Consider the following 19,882-nt stretch of genomic DNA (forward strand, 5'->3'; position numbering starts at 1 on the left):
AGGAGAGGACACGATGATAAGTAGGGGTTGGAATAATGAGCCAAAAAATTAAACTAACCAACATATATTAGAAGGATTTGATTTGGTAACCAAAGGGATAAAGCAAGATAATAAAAAGAATAGAAAAGTTTCTAAAAGAACCAAGAAAAGCGATGTCAAGGGATCAAGCTCTCAAGTGTCTCAAAACACCATGAAAGATAAGGCTAGAGGGATTGGTGAGGAGGAAACAATAGGTGGAAGGAAATAGGGTCAGATGGAACAACAAACATTGGGGATAAAGTGGATGAAGAATCTAAAGATAAAGAGACACCCTTAGGAGGAAAACAGAGAGGTACCAAAATAGTCACATATGGAACAGGCAGTGGAGGTGATGCAATGGGGATTGGTAAGCCACACATAACAGGACATGGTGAGAAGTCATCTGAAGCAACAATCATACCGGATAAGAAATTCCAGCCAAATGTTGACTTTAAGTCACTACAAAAGAAATTGGAAAGGAATGACACAAGTATGACATGCTTGATGGAGTACGCAGAGTACTTTCCATTTGATTTGGAGTTTGAGGTTTTGATCCCAGTGATGAATTGCTTTAGGGCACCAAGCCAAAATGTGTACAAGAATTGACCCTCAGCTTGTCACTATATTAGTGACTTGGTCAAGAGTTTTGCAATGAATGCACGACATCCAGCAACATGTGCCTATCTTATGCCTTACCACACAGGCACAAATACTCCTATGTGTAAGGAAGAGATAAAAATGGAAAAGTTAAACTTGGAGTATAATTATTGGATTCTCTCGTAGGGCAGCATTCAATTTATACTGCAAGGATGTTTATAACTAAAGCACATGGAGAAGCCTTCAATACAAAAGGGTTTCTATACATGGAGGAAGGTGAGAATTGTTGTCAACGTGCCAATTGAATCAAGTCGTAAGATATCATCAATGGCCAATATGGAGACATAGAATGTTTTGAAAAATCAACCATATATCTATATCTTGCAACACCTAAGGGTGCAATGGGTTGCATTCGGATGACCAAAAAAACCAATCCAAGGCCTTGTCAAAGGGCATAAGGATCGACAAAGTTGGAATGTAAGTAATAAACTTTGTTTTCTATGAATTATTTATTTCAAGAATGTTTATGGTTTTGTAAAAGAATTGATAGTAGTGTCAATCCCTTGATGTGAGAATGGCACTTCTCGTTACCAAGTCATGTTTTTGACATGGTAATGGGAGAATGGCAGTACTAATGCCATTCTTATCTCTATTACATGATTTGGATTAGAAGAATGCCTAAGATCTTTTTGGTTTTTTTTATAAATTTTGTAGGAGTTGCAAGCGTGTTGATGGGCATAAACTTTGCTACCAAGGACACACACATGGTCACATACGATCATGACATTAAAAAAGAAAAACTTTTGATACATGCACAATTTGACCTCTTTGACACCAGAAATGAGATCAGAAGGCCCAAAAACCTTGAAAATGTTTGCAAACATGGGTACCTTTAGATGAAATCCCAAAATGCCATCTGGGAAAAACGTTTTTGGCACTCTATCTTTATAGCTCACTGACGAGCTATTGTTTCAAGCTATTTATGCTTGGCTCAACCAGGAATGCAATGATGTTTGGCTACTGCTTGCTTGTCTTTGTAGTTTAATGGTGGTGATCTATCGATCCAAGGTATTTATGATGAGATCTGGTCCTCTAATAGAACTAGGTTCATGGTTCCCATTGAGTGTTTCCTATGTTTATGAAATATATTACGTGGTTTTATTATTATTTATACTTGCATGGTGATATGCAAGAATTATAACTAGCCACTAGCTATGAAAGTAACACATAAAAATACTTGAAAAACTCGCAAACTCGCAAAATGTCAAAACCCAAAAGGGAAAGCATAAGCAAATGAGTATCACCTTGCAATAAAAAGTGAACACCTATTGTCTTTACAATTATGGAGAAATGGATCAAATAATATGAAGAATAAAGAGCTAAAAGAGATCAGGATACAAAAGGTTCGCAAAGGACAACAAAGATAAGAAGTATCCCCAAGAGTTATCAGACATGCCAAATAAATGCACCATTGATTGGTTGAAACAAACTCTTGAAGCTACTAGTTGAAGAGCGGATATTGGGACAAACAGGGAGGAGGAATTTGCATAAGGTTGTGACCTAAAGGTATGTAATCATTTTTCTTTTATTTTACATTTGTATACAACCTTTTTATATAAGCTAATGAGAATCTACTACCTTTGCAATCCATTGGTTCAATGCAATGTGGGTGTATGGTAATCATTATCGAGTAGAGAAAATTGATGTACGATGCAACATGTGATTGAGGAGTCATGTCCAATTTTTCACAAGAGCATGGCGAAGGTTGAGACTCGTGGCCATACAAGCTATAACACCTATTTCATTAATTTTGGACTCGTACACTGTCTAAATTCATTTTGTGAGATAATTTTGGATAAAACATTTAAAAAAAAGAGGCTCTTATAAAACAAAACATTGAGTCAAAAAGGAAGATTTTAAAAAATCAAATTAGAAAAAATGATGTGAGATGTTATTAAAACTAGAGTACATTAAAAATAGAGGACATCACATTGTTAAAAGAGACAAAAAGTAAGATTTTAAAAATCAAATTAGAAAAAATGGTGTGACATGTTATTAAAACTAGAGACAAAAAGTAAGATTTTAAAAAATCAAATTAGAAAAAATGGCGTGACTTGTTATTAAAACTAGAGTACATTTCAAAAAGAGCACATCACATTTGTACAAGAAGTAGATCATATAACTCAAAGCCATATGGTGTCAAAAAACACCTTAATACAGTCTCTCTTATCATCTTAATCACCCAAAGTCTAGAAGATCTCATCATTGGTCTCTCTTATCTTCTCAATAACCCAATCTTTCACTGCCTCCATAGCTGTATCCTCAACATAATTACATGCAAAGAAGAAATTTAAGCAATCGCAAATTGTTTCTTTAGAATTTCTCCGTGAGGCTCTTATTGTTCTCTCAGCATCCGCATCAAATCACCCATGATGAGAGCTGCGATAACAAAGGTTACTTAAGAAGTCTAAGAGATCTTGTCATGCTTTTATCATACGTCTTAAAAGTCTTTCACTCTCTGCTATCTTGAGAGTCTCCTCCCTCTCTGCGTGCCTTTGTGCATCAAATTCCTCTCTCTCCATGTGTGTCAAAGGAGAACCTTGTCGAATTCGAGCCTCTCTCTGTGCTCCTTGGTCAGCAATCCATTCTTTGAGACTGTTAATTCTGAACTCCACGTCTTCGACAATGCCAAGAAGTGTTGAATTCTCCCCACCCTCTCCTCCTACCTATCTTGGACTATCGAGAAACTTGGGATGTCCGAATTTTAGTCTTGGTGTGATGACATCTTGGATCCTTCAATTTGATGGAGCTTACAAACCTTCGACCAAGGCTACTGGCATGGGTGTGAAGTTCACTTCACCAAGTGGTGAGAAGTATTGTTAAAGCAAGTCTGCACCTGCAAGTACTTGCAATTGAGCTAAGTACTCGGTGCTCATTTTTGGGCTACAAAAGCCACAAGAACATCATGCCAAGCAACTTGAAGTGCAAGGAGATTCTCAACTAGTGTGTGAACAGGTTAGTGGAAGGTGGAAGGTGTGGAGCAAAGGCTTGGTTCCATGACATCAACAAGCATTGGAACTTTGCAACCAATTTGAAGAGGTAAAAATTCAGCATATCCCTCGAGCTCGAAATCTAGTTGCTGATTTCTTGGCATGTGAAGCTTGTACTTCAATCACACATGACGCGAGTGGAAGCACCACCTCAACAAAGCCGCAAGCCATGAAGGAGGGTGATCATTTGTAAGGAATGCAAAGGTTGTGGTCATTATGAAACTAAGTGTTGGGCATACTTGATACGAGTTCACCGACTTTGGAAGATCATCAGAAAGGTCCTCAAGGACATTGCTCAAAAGAAGTATGCCAGACCACACACCCCTTGAAGAAATAGCATGGAAACTACAAGAACTGGAAGAAGCTGAAGGTGATGTGCAAGCTCTCCAACTGTTGACATTTGTCATGGCATTCTTTTTTGCCTTGATGAACAACCTTATGCAGCGTCGTGTCTCTAACCCTCGGTTGTAAAGATGGATGTGATATCATGAGGGTTGGTCCTTTTAAGATTGTCTATGTGCTAGTCTATGCTGAAGATTCTTCCCGTGCAGTATTTCACAATACACTAGTCACACCTTACCCTGCCTATGTGTGCTTTGTGGAGTTATCTTCACCCGATTTTCAGTTCAAGCTTCCTCTTTCTATTGTTTGTCCATAGATAAGCCTCTCTTTTCCATCTTCCAAGCATGGCTGACATTCCCATGTTTTGTGGACGGGTGGAAGAAAATCCAAATGAGTATCTTGTGGCCTTCAAGCGCCGTTGTGTTTCTCTCAACTTTCTTACTGAAGACAGATGGCTGTTGGTTCTTCCCACATTTCTAGAGGGTTTGGCTCAAGTGTGGTATGAGAAGCAGGCCGAAGACGTTCGCCAAAGCTGGCCAAGATTGATAGCAGTGATGATTGAGTATTTCGGCAAAGAAGAGGAGCTAGAGAATGTGTACCTGTAGCTGGCAAACTTGAAGCAGTCAAAAGGTGAGACGGCGCGTCGATATGTGGATCGAGTGGCCGTGCTCTTGGACCATTTAATTGCCACATAGGAGGACAATGTCGGATTTTGAGCTGGAATGACTCAGCATGTGCTAGGCTACCTTGTAGCAAGAGCAAGTGGTGAATTCCGCCTCAAGCTTAAATGGGAGACTTTAGAAACTATGGTGCTAGCACATGAGATTGCTCAAAAGTTTGATAAAGTTCAGTCTGGCCCCGCTTCAAAGAAGACGATTGTCCCTCCGCAACCCCCTCAATTCTTGCAACAACAACCTGGGGGGTCTAACTCAGGGGCATACCCCCACCCCTCATCAGGGATGTATCCACCGCCTCCACCTCAAATGTATGGTCCTCCCTTAGAGGCTTACCCTCAACAAGGTGTATATTCTCACCCTCCGCCTTGAAGATTTCCCCAGCCTTGCCCACAAGCCCCCATCCTTTCTACTCCCTCGGCCCCTCTAGCTAAAGAGGCCCCCCCTGCAATAGAACCTGGAGTCAATGACCTAGCAAATGCCCTGAATGATCTTCAGCTTGAGATGGTGGGCATCAGAAATCAAGCCAACCACCCTCCAAGAGACCGTGCTAATGTTGTATGCTATGAGTGCCACCAGAAGGGTCATTATCACATGGAATGCCCCAATATTCCAAGGGTGAATCTTCTAAGTGAGTCTGGCACTGGGGATTCTGATATAGAGATCCTTGACCTCGGGAAAAGAAGTCGTACCATCTCAGACCCCTCTGAAAACCGTGGACCGGGCCGCCCCAAGAAGAAGGTGTCCTTCTCACAGCCCTCTAATGCTGAGATGGCAGACCCACCAACAGAGAAGACTAAAAGATCCCACAGAAGTAAGTGGTCACCCTTGGATTTTCCCATCGGCTCGGGGCAAGAAGACTATTCAGTTGTTCAGGACCTTGCTCATCGTTCTTTGAGCATCACGCTCCCTCAACTAATAGCATTAAGCCCTAAGGTGAGATGTGAGCTGCAGCAAGGGCTCTCAACAAGGAGGAACAAGAAAAAGGGAAAGGTAAGAGAGGTATCCTCTATCTCTGAAGAAATCGATCGGCACCCACATACAGTCAATGTCATCATAGATAATTGCCATGTCAAAAATGTGTGTGCTAATGGGGGAGCTGCATGTAATATCATGGTGCCCTGAATCATGAAGAAATTGAATTTGAAATGTACAAGGCGTTCCTCCACTTGCATCAAGGTAGCAGATGGTCGACGACTCGCCACCCTGGGAGTCATTGAGGATTTGCCCATCACTGTCAATGGGTTGACCACCACTGTCAATTTCTATGTAGTGGACTTTGAAGATACAGGCAGGAGTTACCCAACCATACTCGGGAGACCATGGTTGAGAAGAGGGTGGCCATGAAGCTAGCTTACAACATGAAGTTGACAAGGTGAGGTAGAGGTAAGTGAGGGCGAGAGCAAAGTTTGGTCATCTAGAAAGAAAATAGTGCAAGTCGTATATAAAGCAAACCTTGAAACATAACACTTGAATGTTCATTTAGTGTAAAGAAAAGGGTGGGGGGGTTACGTGCATGGGAATAAAGTGTAGCTTGAATAAATTTTAAAGGTTGGATGTAGAGAAGTCACAGGGAAGTAGAAAGTAAGAGTGAGGCCATAGGAAACCTTGCCACAAGGTTGGCAGCAAGGGAGTCCATTGCTTGACCATTGCCAAGTAATGAGCAATCGCAAGCAAGAAAACTATGTAGGAAGTAAAGGCGTGACCAATATAAGCCATGCAATAGTTACGTAGCAAGGAGTCTAAAGAGGTTAAGATAAGGAAGGGGCCAAAAAATGCAGGCAGAAAAGCTATAGGTTAAGAGGAGAGAGCCATCAAAGGGTTGGGAAAGGGGGGGATAATAATTCATTTTAAAGAAATTATATACCATAAGATTTCTGCCTCCAATGAACAACATTTTTACCACTATTTTGTGATCGGCCCTATGGTTCACCATTTCTACCTTTAATCTCCTCTCGATGAGGAGAAAGGAGGGATGCAACATTAAAACAACATCAGCTTTGTAAAAGCATTGAGGAGAGTAATGTTGATCTTCCCTGCACATTTGGTAGAAGAACATAATTAGTTCGACATCAAAGGCATGGGAAACATCTATAAGAACTTTCTGACTATTGCTTAAAATGCATTTTTGGATCATTTTACATAGAGATCAAGAATTCATGTAGGAAAATGACTACCTTCTCTCACTAAGCATAAAATTTCCTATCTTCTTAGCATTGAAGCAAATTATCCTGGGTGTAGCAAATAGATGAAAGAATGATTATAAATTTTCAATTGAAATAGGGGGTCGAACATCACAGAGCACTACAAGACATGGGTCTTGTTCCGATGCTATGTATCGATGCTTCACAGGAGTGGGCAAAAAAATTATAGGTATGGTCAGGGAAGGTGTTGGTATAGATGACAAAATGCTAGTCAGCATGTGCATCAATATGCACTTTGGTATAGGAATTGGTATATACCACCGCCTATATTGATGTGCATACCGACAACTATTGACGTTTGCACCGACACATATCATCATTGATACTGACTCTAGGTTAAATTTTCCTTACCAACAGTTTTACAAAATGTTGTTTCTAAGGGGATCCAAAATAATTTTTTACTACAACTTTGGTCATTTGAAATATAAGGGTCATTTGAAATATAAAATATATTAGAGTTTATACACCAAATTTAAGATCAAAATACTCATATCTTGATGGTGAACTTAACATACAAATGTACAAAATGCCACTATAAAAATGAGAGGGCCAAAGATATAGGATGTCAAAATAATCAATATGTAGCATTTACATTAACGGCTTTCTTGTGCCAAATAATTCTATCTCAAGGTTTACGTATAATTGATCGCCTATATCATCATCCTCTATTGTATGTATACCTAAGAGTTGATCCTCTAGTTTACCCTATATTGTATATCATCATCCTCTATTGTATGTATATCATCATCCTCTATTCTATGTATACCTAAGACTGAAGGACAAATTGATGTAATGGGGTGTACCTAGGGGTACAAGGGTTGGGTGTTGGTTAGTGTGACCAGGTTTGGTTGTAGAAGGTCTAGGTAGAGATTCATGGAGATGGTGGCATGATTATAGGATCTTGGTGGCTTCTGCTATCACAACATCTATGATGTTCGCTAGATGTATCTTGGTGCCTACATATTGGGCTCTCCACTCTTCAATAAACTCTCCATTTGCTTCATTCCCTTGTCTCCTTATTGTTGTTACATCATGTGGTATTAGAGCCATGACCATCCTTCTAAATTCCTTGAGTCCTCTTTGATTCCCCTAGATTCTTCATCTTCCCCAAATAGAGTTTTCCTCTTCCACCTTCCTTCCTAATTTTCCTTAAGCTTATTCTCTCTCTCTAAAGCATCATTTTGCGAGCCCTCTAATATGGGTACTCCTCTTAGCTAGACAAATATATGGTTTAGAGGAATTAAGCAATAGTCATGTCTGATGCCCATCCTGATAGCTTCTTCAATCGATGAAATTTTGCATAATTCCATGTGCTAGAGTCATATTTCGTCAATTCCCCATAGCAACAACTTGGAGACCCTATGAGCTAGCTATAGTTCAAATTTGAGCCCAAATGCTTTAGTATTCGAGGAGAAATTGACAAAAAAACCAGTCAAGAATGGTGCACTTCTCACAGATAAACTGACGTGGCATTGTGCATTTCCTTGCTAGTGGATTATCTCTAATGACTTAATGGTCTATGAAATAGATCTTATGATCGATACTCTTCATAGGTTCTCTACCTTGGCTTTGCCTAAAATGCATGTAATGGTGAAAGGTTATGTGGTTCACTTGAGTAGTGATTTGATGAGCATAGATCTAAAGATCAAGGAAGACATTATGTGCCTTAATGGTGATATACTAGCTATACTAACTAGTGATTCTTTTATGGAGATATGTTCTTGGATGCATGACAAGAAGATTTTGAAGGACAATACATCAAAAGGTCTGGTGATCAAAGGACATGTTGAAGACATGATGATGATCAAGTTTCATACTCCAGGTTCTCTTGAAAGGGACAAGAGAGGCATCCCCAAAGGATACATTTCAACTTCAATAAATTAATGAAGACATTCCACATTAGGTTTAGGGCTTGTGTGTGGTCAATAATGGTTCTCTACCATGGATAGTCCATCCTTAAATGATTGTTAGTCCTTTGTTTGAGGTTTTACCTTGTTGGACCCATGGAGATTTCCATACATATTCATTGTCCAATCCTCCAGTTGTTGGACCCATGGCTTGTCCTAGCAGTGAGTCACAGGTTGGGGCCATGTGTGTTTCCACATGATGATGGGCAAGCCATGGAGCATCCCATGTACTACTGCTGATGGATGAGGTCATCAATTTGTAGGGGGGAATGAAGGACAAATTGATGTAATGGGGTGTACCTAGGGGTACAAGTGTTGTATGTTGGTTAGTGTGACCACGTTTGGTTACAGAAGCTCCTAGGTGTGATTGAGAGATTCATGGAGATGGTGGCATGATTATAGGATATTGGTGGCTTCTACTATGAAATCATCTATGATGTTCACTGGATGTATCTTGATGCCTATATATTGGGCTCTCCACTCTTCAATAAACACTCTCCATTTGCTTCATTCCATTGTCTCCTTGTTGGTATTGTTCCATCAAAGACTTGATCCTCTAGTTTACCCACTAATTCTCTGTCTTCTTCCCCAATGTCGTGATCTCCACCTTCCTCCATTACAGTGTCATTGTTGTCATCTTTTTCCTAGCCCATATTGTCATCTACATCCTCTTCCTTAGATCCATAGGCATCATTATTCGGATCTATTGATGGCATCTCTGTATCCACATTCCTATCTTCAAAAATATGCTTGCTTCAAGGAGCTTGAGGGGTCTAGCTTGCATAAGCTAGCAATACAACGTGCGTGCCAAATGTATTTAGGAAACCCCTCTGTAACCACTTTTTATCTATTTTATATACCCATACAGTGAATTTTTGGATCAATAATTATATCCCTTCAATAAATGTGAAATTTGAGAAGCTTATTAATTTTACCCTCCTCTTGTACTTTTAGTGTAAGTTGAAACAAATGCTGCTTATGAGAAATTGTATTGTATAATTGAATAAAAAACTTTAATTTGTATGTCACGGTAGAGATGCATGCTTTACACCCATACTAGTACGTAATAGAATGTATTTTCAACTTTTGATCTTTCAGTTCCCAAAATCTCATGTATTTACTCCACCTTATCCAATTTTCTTTCGCTTGTGTGCTCCCAAATTGTCACTAGCTACTAGAGTTTTGCATGAAGTAACTTGAATTGATATAAGAGGAAAATTTGTAGAACAATGAAATATTATATCTTCCTTATTGAATTCAGATCTTAATTATTAATGCATCTAACAATTTTTCAGTTTGAAAATCACCCTTTATTCCATTTCTACTATATTTCAATTCGAACTTTTGAAGGACCCATGCTTCCCCTCACAATTTTGAGACCATATGTAAGTAAAATAATGAGCTATTTTGGCACATAGAATTGGAATGCATGGATCTTTAAGGGAATCCATACACCACTTGTACATTGGATGCATAGTTTCTTGGATATAGTCTATTCTTCCTTTACTAATCCTTTAGAGTTTTACAACCCATGTTAGAGGTATTTGAATACAAACTTTTCTTGGTTGTAAAAACTTTTCTTGCTTGTGACCCTCAGTTGTGTGCTAGAGTCTGAATATCAAATTGAGCATCTACAAAATAGAGTTTATCTACCAAACTGTGCAATCAATGCAAGTGTGATATGGATCTCATCGAAGATTGAAGTATCCCAAACCTGTGACTAAACCTTCGTGTGAAACTTGAAAGGACTAATATAACTTGAGTACAAACTTTTCTTAGTAGTCCTCAAGAAAAGTTTATATTGAAGTTTATCTAAAGGTATTTGATTTACAAAAATGTAGAATTTTGCCTCAAGAATTAGCCCAACTCCTTATGCGATGTATCATTATCCAAAACCAAAATTAGCCAAGGATGATCCTTAGATGATCCAACTCATTGTAAGACATTTTGGAAAGTTTCAACTTGCATTTAAAATGAAAAGTAAACTTACCTAGCACTTTTTAAGAAGTCATTAAAAACTTTGTAGTCATTCTCATCTAGCTGGTACTTGTCCGTTCTTACATTATATGTCAAATTTGCTAATGCAATAATTGTTTCAATGTCCACCATGTTTAAGTCTGTCAAATCATAAGTGAACATCTGTGCTCCTTTTTCCCTTCGATACCATCCAAGCTAAACTTCCAAACCTTGAAGCCTATCTGCTGAATCAAAGCCATGCCAAAAATCCACGTACCTCCCTTTGACTTTCTTCCTCATCTTTTGAACTCTTCCTAAGTACCACGTACCATGAGTTGCATCCATATTCCTCATGATTGTAGATTTGCCATTTCTTTTCATGTGTTGATTTCCTTGTCCTTTTGTGTCATCATGAAAGTATACAACACAATCACAACCTATGCCAAATAAATTTCCATTTGATGACTGTGCTTTTCTTCATGGTTGAAGTAAACACCTTGCTTTAACCTTGTGGCTCTATCTTCTGACAAGGTTGGACATCCATTGACTCTGGCTCACCAATGTTGACTTGAAAATAAACTTTCCGTCCACCTCTACAATGGGGCTAATGTTTTTCTTAGGGGGTGTGTTTCTTATTTCCTTCAAAATGTCATCAATTTCATGTCAAATCTCACTAAGTACAATAACCTCTTTGCTTTCATTGTTGCTATTATCGTCCATAGATTCTTCTTTAGCACATGGCTCCACAAAGTCATCATTCTCATTAGCTTCTCCAGTTTCAACATCTAGCTTAGACCATGTAGACCTTCCATCCAGCCAAGTTTGAAACCACATTTTAAGTCTTCAGCCTTGCTAGGTTTTAAACCCAAAGACTCACATAGTATCTGAGCTTGTTGTAAGCCCTCTTATCAATGCATCAATCATCTATTCATCAGAAGAAACACTCTCATAGTCACCTAGATTTTCTTCAATCATCCCTTCTTGTTTGTTCAAATGTTTCCATATATGCTCTTGCTTTTTTTGAGCCCTAGAGAAAGTTAGACTATTTTGAGCACACTCATGCATGGCAATTTTATTCAAGCTACCAATGCTATGTAGAAGATCTCCAAGATCAAATTCTCTTTCTTGCCCAATCATGCCTCTAACTTTACTAAAATAGATTTCAATAGCATCAAAACCAATAAGATGTAGTGGACACTTCAGATTAGGATAAAAATCTCAAAATGTCTTTATGAGCAATACAACAAAATGACAAGAAAGTATGCAGTCCGTATAATCCTCCTTACTAATGAAAATTTTCTTCAAGGTGTAGGTTGTGATGAATCCATAGTCACCAAATTTTGAAAAAGAAAACTACCTTGGCTACAAGCATCGCACGCTCCTTCAAGATCAAATATGGTGATAAGAAAATATCAATATAATCAGCAACAACAATCATCAAATGGGCCTCAGTCCCCTTCATGAAATAGGCCTCAGTCTTGATTGAATAATATACATTGCACCAATTGATTCTCTAAGCATTCTGCTAGGGGAATTGTAGACCGTGCCAAGAGATCGGAGTGCTCCCGAGGTTAGATTGCTTACATACTATACATTGCATGACTTGGTTCTCTAAGCATTCTGCCAAAAGAATTGTAGACCATGTCAAGAGACCGAAGTGCTCCTGATGCTAGATTGCTTACATACTATACATTGCACAACTTGATTCTGTAACCATTCTGCCAAGGGAATTGCAAACCGTGTCAAGAGACCAGAGTGCTCCCGATGCTAGATTGCTTACATACTATATATTGCATGACTTGATTCTCTAAGCATTCTGCCAGGGGTATTGCAGACCGTGTCAAGAGACCGGAGTGCTCTCGAGGCTAGATTGCTTACATAATAGGGTGGTAGCAAGCTAAGGGTGTCCACTTTCGGACCACTTTCGGCTGAGTGTGACACCCGCTCGAGTGAAAATACAAAGGTTTTGCTTCGGTCTGCAATACCTCAATCGAGGTATTAGTTCCAATGAAAATCACACATGAGGACAACCGAGTCAAGCCAATACCTCGATCGAGGTGCTGGGCTTTTTTCACCGGACCGAGCCTATACCTCGATCGAGGTTTGCTGGCAAGCCACCTATACATGCCACATCTACCTCGTTCGACGTATCTTGGCAATCCAGCTACACCTCGATCGAGGTAATGTGGCATGTCCACAGCATACCTCGATCGAGGTATGTGCCATCCGACAGGGCAGCTGACATACCTTGATCGAGGTATGCTGGACCGATGACTTGGCCGCATGTCGAATACGTCAATCGAGACATGTGGCATCCGGCTGCTGCCGACATACCTCGATCGAGGTATCGTGGCATGTCAATACCTCGATCGAGGTAGATGTACCCAGATGTATGGGCATGTCACAATACCTCGATCGAGGTATCGTGGCATGTCTATACCTCGATCGAGGTAGATGTACCGAGATGTATGGGCATGTCAAAATACCTCGATCGAGGTATCGTGGCATGTCTATACCTCGATGCGATATGTATGTTGCATGCGAAATACCTCGATTGAGGTAGGGAAACCCTAAATTTTCTTGTAAAAGGAGAGCGACCCCCCTCATTCTGCATACCTCGATCGAGCTCCTCCTCATCGACCAATTTTGGATTTGCGGGACGTCGACGGAATTGCGCCAACGACGGAGAGCAACCGACGAACATCGACGGAGATGGACGGAGCGAGAGAGTCCAGGTAGGGTTTTTTTTATGTAGCCTTTTTTTTTGCTAAAATTTAATTAAATTTTAGTTTATATGAATAATTATAAAAATTTTCTAAATTTCAAATGCATTTTAATGTTTTTTTGAAATTTTTGAATTACGACATTTTTTATTTAAAATGTAAAAATGAATTTTTTTTTTAAATTAGAGCTATTTTTATTAAATAAAAAAACGTTCATAGGAATAATTATAAAATATTTCTAAATTTCAAATGCATTTGTAAATTTTTTTTTAATTTTTGAATTACGACATTTTTAATTTAAAATGTGAAAATGTAAAAATTATTGTTTTTTAAAATCATCTTTGAAAATAAAGAGATTAAAGTTATTTTTTAAATTAGAGCTATTTTTATTTAAATAAAAAAACGTTTAAATTTTAGTTCACAGGAATAATTATAAAATATTTTTAAATTTGAAATGCATTTTAAAGTTTTTTTAAAATTTTTGAATTACAACATTTTTTATTCAAAATGTGAAAATGTAAAAATTCTGTTTTTTAAAATCATCTTTGAAAAAAAAGAGATTAAAGTTACTTTTTAAATTAGATCTATTTTTAATTAAATGAAAAAATGTTTAAATTTTAGTTCACAAGAATAATTATAAAATATTTTTAAATTTAAAATGCATTTTAAAGTTTTTTTAAAATTTTTGAATTATGACATTTTTAATTCAAAATGTGAAAATGTAAAAATTCTGTTTTTTAAAATCATCTTTGAAAAAAAAGAGATTAAAGTTATTTTTTAAATTAGAGCTATTTTTATTTAAATAAAAAAACGTTTAAATTTTAGTTCATAGGAATAATTATAAAATATTTCAAATCTCAAATGCATTTTAAATTTTTATTTAAAATGTAAAAATGTAAAAATTAAGTTTTTAAAAATCATCTTTGGAAAAAAAGAGATTAAAGTTATTTTCTTAAATTAGAGCTATTTTTATTGAAATAAAAAAACGTTTAAATCTTAGTTTATAGGAATAATTATAAAATATTTCTAAATTTGAAATGCATTTTAAAGTTTTTTTAAATTATTTTTGGAATTACGTAATTTTTTATTTAAAATGTGAAAATGTAAATATTTTGTTTTTAAAATCATCTTTGAAAAAAAAGAGATTAAAGTTATTTTTTAAATTAGTGCTATTTTTATTTAAATAAAGAAACATTTAAATTTTAGTTTATAGGAATAATTATAAAATATTTCTAAATTTGAAATGCATTTTAAAGTTTTTTTAATTATTTTTGGAATTACATAATTTTTTATTTAAAGCCTGAAAATATATATATTTTGTTTTTTGAAATCATCTTTTAAAAAAAAGAGATTAAAGATATTTTTTTAATTAGTGTTATTTATATTTAAATGAAAAAACATTTAAATTTTATTTTTAAAAATGATCTTTTAAAAAAAAGAAAATAAGAGTTTAAGTTAGTGAAGTTTTTATTTAAATGTCAAAAAGTATATAATTTGTTTTTTAAAATAATCCATTTAAAAAAATTTATAAGTGAAGTTTACAAATTACTGAAGTTTTGAATTTAATATAACGTTTAAATTTTATTTTTAGAAATCATGTATCAAGAACAAGAAAATAAGAATTTTGTTAAAATAAGAAAATCATGTATTAAAAACAAAAAAACAAGAAAACAAGAACAAGAAAAAGAGAGATTAAAGTAGGTTTTATGCTATTTTTGAAATTGGTGCTATTTTTATTTAAATAAAAAAACGTTTAAATTTTAGTCTTCAAAAGCATCTTTTAAAAAATCATCTTTTATGTGGAATATTATAGATTATATAGTTGGTTAAGAGTTGTTTCATAATTTAGGTAGAGTAAGTAGGCTATATAAGACACCACATGGGCATTATCCCTAAAACACCACACCACATGGGCAAAGACCCCAACACTAGAGTGGTTAGATGCATAAGCGTATGGCTAATTGGATCTTCTAAATGCACCAACGCATTGAAAATACATACGTAATTTATGATTGTCCAAAGGTCTCCTCTCTCCCCAAGCATGGGAACCAAGTGATGATCTATAGGAATGGCCACTAGTTGAGGTGGATTGCCCAACCAAAATAGATAATATTGAAAAGGCTTAATTATTTTCTCAAAGTTCTCGCTTTAAAAGGTCTGTAGTGTCAACCCGCTCTCTTTTTTAATGTGTAGTCCGAGAAATACTAGATGCACCTTGCTTGTGTATCGTTCAAAGTAATGTATTAGGTATCCTTCTATCTCCTCCATATCTATTGCAAACCCAAGGCAGTAAAGCATTCAAAGAAGGTCTTATTAACCAAACCTCTCCACTATCTGTCCTTAGTATAGGGGCCATAAGTGGACAATGTGGTCCTTACACCACATGTGGAAAAGTTTCATATTGGATAAAAAGTAAAAAAAGGGAAACATATAAGGAAAAAATATTTGAGACATCTAAGTTTAAAAATGCAACAACTAGAGTTTGAAAAAATTTTAATCAAAATTAAGAATTTTTAATAATATTGAGTTTGATAAACATAATATTGAGCCACACATTTGGACCATCTACCGGTAGGTGCATAGGATGATCCCAACGTCATCCTACCTCATCAAGGAGTACGTACAAATAGTTTTCATTACGTAAATAGATTATAAGTCATATTGAATAGAATATTATTTTCATTACCCAAATAGAATATTAATTTCCATGTAGTTTTTTTTATGCATGCACTAGCCAGCGCGCACAGGTTCTGGCACCACTATTCGTATGCAGATAGAGATGCTGAGAGCTGAGATGAGGGCACTGCAGGATGCTAGGGCACCCCCTCACTTGGTTGCGAGTCTAGATTCAGTTATTGAGGCTCTGGGTCGATTGGACACAGTTGAGGACGTTGTGGATAGTTTCAGGCACAGGCTGAGGCAGAGATCACTGGTGGTGGCTTGGATTGGAGAGCCATTCGATAGTTGTTTGAGCGTGAGTCACATCATAGGCAGGCCTTAGAGGATATGTTTTGGGATGGTCACACTAAGGCAATGCGACCACGATCAGGGCTCCCCTTGCATATTTTACATTGTAGGCACCCCATCATAGCAGCACACATTTATCCGAGATATCTCGCTGTGAATGGTGGTCGATTGCCTCACAACCGTCAGATAGCCAGGTCATTTGCCATGCAGCTGTACGCTGAGTTTGTGCTTGGTCATCGGGTAGACTACCTTAGTACCCGTCCAAGATCAGGAGCAGGACATGGTAGGATGGGGCGTTAGGAGCGTCAGATTGCAGGTGTTCGGCGTCAACGCGAGGCACCAGAGCTGCACACCATCCCTGCACCGGCATTGGGAGCTATTGGAGGACAGATTAGGGGGGATGTTCATTCAGTGGCATCATCCTTGCAGCACATGGTCTCTGCCCTATCGAGATCACTTTCGATTCCACCTCCCCCACCTCGATCATCGATGGAGCCTCCCACATCTACACCACCTCCCACATCTACACCGTCTCAGCACGAGTTGGAGGCTCGAGATGCACGGATTGCAGAGTTGGAGGCATTGTTGGCCGAGTCTAGGGATGAGGTTAGTTATTTTGATTATGTTAGTTTATTTTTTTGTAGCGTGTTTTGAACTGAAGTTTTTTGGTTAATTATCACCATGTACGCGACATGTTTGCATTGCAGGCACATCTATTGCATCAGGAGATGGAGTCTCATGTACGACTGTTGCAGACAGATTTGGAGGAGCAGAGGATTCGGACACCTCGGTGGGGTCACTATATATAAACCCTCTATACCACGTGCGTTCAAGTCCTATTTCTAAAATCCCTTATCTGTAAATTTTTCATCAATAAAATGTACCCCTTTTCTATACAAATTTGTAAATTTTTTCTAAAACTATTTTAAATAGTCCCTTATGTATATTTATTTCTGTAAATTTTAGAAATAAAAAATATCCTTCTGTTGAACTCACGTGATAGGGTTACATATGATGAGTGACCCCCCCCGAGTCGGACATGCATAGCATACCATCGTGCGGAGCACTATATTTTGCAGTTGAGGCATATTAGTCATGATCCATCTCGCCATAGGATCGACCCCAGCGTGGCCCTATACCCCGCTCCTCCTGTAGATGTGCCGACTAGGACACCCATAGACGCAGCAGTCATAGCCAAGCTTCCTACTGCCACTTGCGTCCTTTGCCATGAGGAGTTTGACACCATAGGGTGGCTTGGACTAGGGTGCAGCCACATCGCACATCTCCATTGCATGACCCACCACATGGTGGCACGATCACTGTGCCCTGTATGCTTTGATGACATTAATGTGGCCACATACAGAGGACTACGCATGGATGATCTATATCCTGGTCATCGTCAGGCCATTGATCCATTCACCCACGTAGTCTTAACAAAGCACTACAGGGAGGAGGCACAGAGAGCGTTGCTGATGCAGGAGGGTGCTGATACATCGGTGGTTGCAGCATACGTTCCACGATGCTTTTCATATGGTGATTTCATGCCAGGTGACGAGGCACGAGGAGAGGAGGCACGCCGTATTGAGCGAGAGGCAGAGCTACAGACATCATTGCAGCAGTGGGTGGAGCAGCAGCTTGGGCGGTGTCGAGACCAGCATCTTCTACATGTAGAGACGATTACTCGCGCTGGATTTGAGACACGAGTATTCGCAGATGCACGGCTATGGGAGCTGAGACGTGCATACATAGAGGAGGCGAGGGAGGCAGAGATGGCAGCGGTGGCGCATGCAGCATGCCCTCCTCTTCATCAGGATGAGGCTGGCCCATCTCATGCAGGTGATGAGGCTGGCCCATCCAGCTTTGCCTGAGGGCACACAGCGGACGGTTGGGTAGCCGGTCATACAGGAGCTGCGTCAGCATTCCACTAGAGGGTCATATGTGGAGTTATCAGATTCTGATTCAGGATGATTGTTTAGGCTTCACACATTTCTTATTTAGGAATGCACTTCTGCACAATGATGATGATGATGTACAGATTCATTTTGGTACTTTCATGATATTGTTCTTACTTTTATGATGTATGAGCATTTTCGTACTTTCATGATGTTCTTCACACTTTGTTTATCTCAGTTTATAGTTTGTTTAAATGTATCAAACATTTAAAATTAGGAGTATGATTTTGAATTTCGAATATCTCAATTCACACATCTAATACATAAGGTATTTAAAAAAGAATGCCATGTGAAGTAATTGTAAACATTAAGCATTGAAAAAGTGTTCAAGTTCCAACTTTATCATTTTGAATATCATATTGAATTTTGTATATATCAATGCTTGCAATTATTACACTAAACCTAAGAGCTGTGCGAAGTTTCATCCCCATGTGCGTATTTAAAATTAAGAGTATGATTTTGAATTTCAAATATCTCAATTCACACATCTAATACATAATGTATTTTAAAAATAATGCCATGTGTCGTAATTGTAAACATTAAGCATTGAAAAGGTGCTTGCAAAAATGTATGCATTATACCTTCCACATGGCACAAACCAGATCAGTTGGAGACCAAATCTTGCGTCGATGTACATCTAGGGTAGCCTAAGAGCCATGTGAAGTTTCATCCCCAACAAGGTTTAGGATTTAGGGTTCATGGTTTAGGGTTTAGGGTTTAGTCGTGCTAGTAGGGATTATAAAAATGTACGCATTATACCTTCCACATGGCGCATACCAAATCAGTTGGAGACTAAATCTTGCATGGATGTACGTCTAGGGTAGCCTAAGAGCTGTGTGAAGTTTCATCTCCAACAGGGTTTAGGATTGAGGGTTCAGGGTTTAGGGTTTAGGGTTTATTCGTGCTAGTAGGGATTGTAAAAATGTATGCATTATACCTTCTACGTGGTGCAAACCAAATCAGTTGGAGACCAAATCTTGCGTGAATGTACGTCTAGGGTAGCCTAAGAGCCGTGTGAAGTTTCATCCCCAATAGGGTTTAGGATTTAGGGTTTAGGGTTTAGGGTTTAGGGTTTAGTCGTGCTAGTAGGGATTCTAAAAATGTACGCATTATACCTTCCACGTGGCACATACCAAATCAGTTCGAGACCAAATCTTGCGTGGATGTACGTCTAGGGTAGCGTAAGAGCCGTGTGGAGTTTCATCCCCAACAGGGTTTAGGATTTAGCGTTCAGGGTTTAGGGTTTAGGGTTTAGTCGTGCTAGTAGGGATTGTAAAAATGTACGCATTATACCTTCTATGTGGCGCGAACCAAATCAGTTGGAGACCAAATCTTGCATGGATGTACATCTAGGGTAGCCTAAGAGCCGTCTGAAGTTTCATCCCCAACAGGGTTTAGGATTTAGGGTTCAAGGTTCAGGGTTTAGGGTTTAGTCGTGCCAGTAGGGATTGTAAAAATGTACGCATTATACCTTCCATGTGGCACATGCCAA

The sequence above is a fragment of the Dipteris shenzhenensis genome, chromosome 2 (assembly GCF_047967505.1).
Source record: "Dipteris shenzhenensis isolate YYH24624 ecotype China chromosome 2, Dip_SZ_1.0, whole genome shotgun sequence".
In the NCBI taxonomy this organism is placed as follows: Eukaryota; Viridiplantae; Streptophyta; class Polypodiopsida; order Gleicheniales; family Dipteridaceae; genus Dipteris; species Dipteris shenzhenensis.